General features: G+C 42.6%; 1 pseudogene; it reads right to left on the reverse strand.

The window, feature by feature from the left end:
- Window positions 1-2,547: 2,547 nt before the first annotated feature.
- On the reverse strand, window positions 2,548-4,538 carry LOC136319624 (tripartite motif-containing protein 5-like; annotated as a pseudogene).
- Window positions 4,539-4,773: the final 235 nt, after the last annotated feature.

Consider the following 4,773-nt stretch of genomic DNA (forward strand, 5'->3'; position numbering starts at 1 on the left):
AATGCCAGCAGGTGCACTGTTCTTTTGTTGAGCCCTACCCCTACTTAGCCTGTAGACACAGGTCAATGACAAACCTGATTCTTTGTTAACCTGGCTACCACAACTCTTGCCCACCATGGTGATTCTCTGAGACTCCACCCCACCCAATTCAAGTCTCTGACTCAATGTCTTTTGGCGGTTAAACCTAACAAACTGCTGACAAGCCAGTCTTCACTGCTATTTTCCTCAAGTCTCTCAAATGTCCACAGACCCTAAAACTGCCGTGACTGACCTCAGTGTTTCCTTTACGTTTTGTTAAGCTGCACCAGCCCAGCAGTAGGGGCACCTGATCTTGGTAAATAACATAGTCTCTGTGTATGGCCAGTAGCTACAGCCACCATCACAGCCGCCTGGCTCATGCAGGTTCGAATTAGAGTTGGACAGTCGATAATGAAACAACGGAGCCAAAAACTGGTGGGCCATTACCTTTAATCCTAGCTTGCACCCGGCAGGCAAGTAAAAACACACACGGGCTCCAAAACCCACTCATTCAGTGCTCACAAAGCTACTGACTTATCCGGGTTTCCTAGAATCAAAGGTTCTAGCTCACTAGCCTTATTCACCTCTGTTCCTCATCTCCTCTGCACAAACTGGCTTCTCCTTCAGCACTCCGCCATCTTGGCTGCCTCTGCTCTCCTCCACGTGGCCTCTCTCTGCTCTCCTACAGCATGGGCTTCTCCTGGAACATAATCACTCTTCTCTCGGAACAATGTGATCTCTCTTCCTTTTAAAACCTTTTGGTGTGAAAGCCCTCCCCCAATACATATTAAAAAATCAGGCCCATCCCAAGCAATCACCTGGGCAACAGGCTTCTACATGGGCAGCACCATCTTTAACAAAGTGAGCATAATATATAATATATTTTATCTACCCAACACTCTGCAAGGCACCAAGCCCAGCATAGACAACCACCAACCTCAGATCACTTTTTAGCCTCTACCAGATTGGTGATGGGCCAGACACAAGTAGTAGTGGACCTTAGCCCACACCAGAGTCCCTCCCATGAGGCCTCAGGACCAATGCATTTGGTGAACAGCTTCAAACCACACCATAGAGCCACCCAATTAGCACCACAAATGACACACACAAAAGGTAGGACCAGCAGGCACTAGAGCCCCATTAAAGTAAACCATGCTCTAGAGCAGGGGTCTCAAACTCGCGGCCCGCGGGCCGCATGCAGCCCGCCGAACAATTTTGTGCGGCCCGCAGACTAATCCACAAAGTTCAAAATATTTTGGATAAAATTAAGTAAACCTAGGGGCCTACTTGTATTTTTCATTTCTCTAGCATCCTAGCTAGATATTAGCTTAGTTAACAGCAGTTGTGATGCGAACTACAGTTTCTGGTCGTTTTGTGACACTGAGTAAACTGCATGTACGATTGTGCTTGTTGTACTGATTTTTTTTGTTTTCAACTGCAGTGAGAAAAGTGTTGCATAACAGTTGCCTTTTGTAGACCTAGTGCGGCCCGCCGAAGGGCTGTGATCTTGCTCTGCGGCCCACATGGTGAGTTGAGTTTGAGACCCCTGCTCTAGAGTCATCTCCCGTACAATAGCTTATACTCAAGCAAAAAGTATTTTAAACTTTTACCAGTGAATCTATTGAATAATTAAAAAATAAATAATACTAATCCTTCACAATTATTTATTCAGAAAAAAGCAAACAAACAGAAAAAAGAAAGAACTTTTAACTCATTCTAAAAGAAAAGAAAAAACTTCGAACTCTTGGTTCATAAAAAGGTGTCTGGAAATGTTCTAGGCTAAATCACAAATATAGGGGCCCATAGAATGTAATTGTACACAATAGACCCTTTCCCCACAATCAAATTTTTAAACTGCAATTGATACATTAATAAAAATGAGAAATTCTCTTATAGTTCATGCTTTCACTCATTTTTATAACCTCTGAAATAGATGCAGGCAGTGGTGGGATTCAGCTGGTTCACACCGGTTTGGCAGAACCAATATCTAATATTTGAGTTCAGTGAGCTGGTTGTTAAAATGGCACTTGTAGTCAGGGTTCTCTCTAAGGTGGGTGCCAGGGCAGCTGCCCAATGTGGAAATCCCAAATTTACATTCTTTACTCTTTTTTAACATCCATATGCGCAAAAGCATATTCTAAGTGTCCATAGTAATGTCATTTCATCCGTAGGTGAAAATAATTGCAAGTGAGGATACCAATCAGGAAGCAATATGGAAATATCATAAGTAACAAGTTTTATTGTTTTTTCAGGTATTATGTAATATTTTTTCATTGCTATTTTAAAACTCTTTCTTATAACAATCTAGTTTTGTGCACTCTTTTATTGTTCTTATTTAAATATTAAAAGCATGAAATAATAAACTGCCTATTGGTATATATTTTTTTATACTTAAAATGATCATTAGGCAGATCCAGGTGTTAAATTATTTGAATCCCACCACTGGGTGCAGGGAGGGGTCACTGCAAGAACAAAGGAACCTCAGCATCACCACCAGAAACAGCACAGCCACACAGCAGAGAAGGAAACTTAGTCTTCATTTTCCTCAAGTTCAGATGCTGGGGCTTCTTTCCTTCTTACCTGCAGTATCTTTGCTGTTGATCCCTGCTACTGAGGCTCCAGATCCAAGGCGAGATCTCTCACTGACTGGCTCTGCTGGGCCAGCTCACTCTCAGCCAATGCTAGCTCATGGAGAATATTTCCCTCCTTCCCAGCTTTTGCAGCTCTTTCTGCTCCTCACTGTTCAGGATACTTCTGGTTGTTTTTTTTTTTCTTTTGTTTTGTTTTTTAAATAATCCTGGACACCTTGTTTTTCTTTCTGTATTTGATTCTTCAGAAATGAGAAAGAGAGAGAGAAAGACTCAGGCTGGCAGAGACTGGGAGACAGAAAAACAAGTATTTGATTTGGAAGTTCTCACAGGGAAGGGAGATGGAAACAGAGGAGAAATTCTTGGAGAGGCTGACTTTTCCTATTATGTCTTCCTCACATTCCAAAACAATGGCCTCATGTTTGCATTATTGTGGCCAACCCTGAACCAAAATGGGACACCTGGGTGTTGCTCAGCTCTCACACTGGTGTCCAGGACAGTCACACTTCCCTGCATTAATCCTAACCTCCACCACTACCCTCACTCAGCCTAATGTTGAACACCAAGGACAGAGCCATGAGCCATTGGCAATAGGTTCTCCTGGAAGATTTAAAGGCTCAAGATAAGGATAGATGTGAATACAGAATTCACTAGCCATTCTCACCAGAGAATCTCTGGATAAGAATATCCACCCTACAAATATCTGTGTTCATTTGTGACATGTTCAATTTCAGCCTCACCACTATCAAGCAAAAGATAAAGAATGGCTGGCTAATCATTGACTCTGGACCTAGGGGCTGTCAGGGCACAAGAAGGAAGGGAGCTTCTTGTGACTAACACCCAAAGTCCTACCCAGATTCTTGTCTGACTCCTTCAGGAAGTGTCTCCTCCTACCTTCCAGGAAGTTCTCTCTTTTCTGACATCAGCTTCCAACTTCTCAGCTTTCTGCTGCTCTGCCCTCAGCCTATCCAGAGCTGCCTGGAGCTTCTCCTGAGAGAGAGGAATCACACGGGAGTCAAACTACAGGCTTTCTCAGAATTTACAGGAACTGTGAGAATCTGTGTTTTGAAGAAAACATGGTATGATGAATGCATTCTTTAAGACTCATATGATAAAAGTGACCATTCCCATGTCAACAGAAGACTGACTTTTTGTGTCTTAGAAGAAAAAACCTAATCCTGTAGTAAGAAAATAATTTGGGTCTTGAGCCAATCAGCTGCCCTGTTAACCATCTTTTCCAAAGAGGAAATAACAACTTTGCTTGGACACCAAATCTACACCTATTAGCACAAGGTATAAAAATATTTACTTCTTGTTTAGAGTCCTCTCATCATTTTATAATTGTATAAAATGCACAAAAATATTATTCAGGCCTTGAAGGTGAGCATGGAAAGAAAAGTAATAACAGGACTCAGGGGTATGGTGGCAAGATAGTTGAAATTAAATGCAAAATAGAGATTTCCCATCAAGTACCATTTTCTGCCCTGTCCTACCTCCATTCTGGTCTGTTATCTTGTACTCCTGGGCAACTTCCTCCATGTGGAATGTGTGCTGACCTTGGTGCTCTTGAGACCACTCTCTCCAGCAAATGACCTGCCCATCTCCCTTGCAGAAGAACAAGTGTTTCTCTCCATGGTACACACAGAGATCTCTCTTTTACTCCACCTCTGGGCTCAATTTGACCTCCATAAATTTCTCTACTATGTTGGCTACATGCCAATTAGGTCACAGATTTTTAAGCTGGTAAGTAAGTCAGCACACAGGGAAGCTGCTTTCTCCTTCTTAGCCAATTGTGAACTCCTTGTTGTTTGCAGTGATGCAGGCTTGACAGAAGCTGTGCTCACAGTCCAGGCTCAGGGCTTCTGTCAGGAGCTCCAGGCAGATGGGGCAGGTCACCTCCTCCTTTATGTTCTTCAGGATTACTGAAGCCATCACAGTGGCTACCCCACTTTTATCTGTACTGATTAGAGGGTCCTCATGCTTACAAATTCCTGCTTGATTGGAAAGGTTAAAGGGAGGCAGCGCAGAAAGAGAGGCATAAAATGATATTAACTGTGTAGAAATCAGGAAAAAGGCAAGACCCAATATTGAAGGACTAAAAAGAAAAGGTAGAGATATAAAGAAAGGAGCTGGTGGCCTGGTAAAAGGAATTTTTAAAACAATTTTA

The sequence above is a fragment of the Saccopteryx bilineata genome, chromosome 1 (genome assembly GCF_036850765.1).
Source record: "Saccopteryx bilineata isolate mSacBil1 chromosome 1, mSacBil1_pri_phased_curated, whole genome shotgun sequence".
Classification (NCBI taxonomy): domain Eukaryota; kingdom Metazoa; phylum Chordata; class Mammalia; order Chiroptera; family Emballonuridae; genus Saccopteryx; species Saccopteryx bilineata.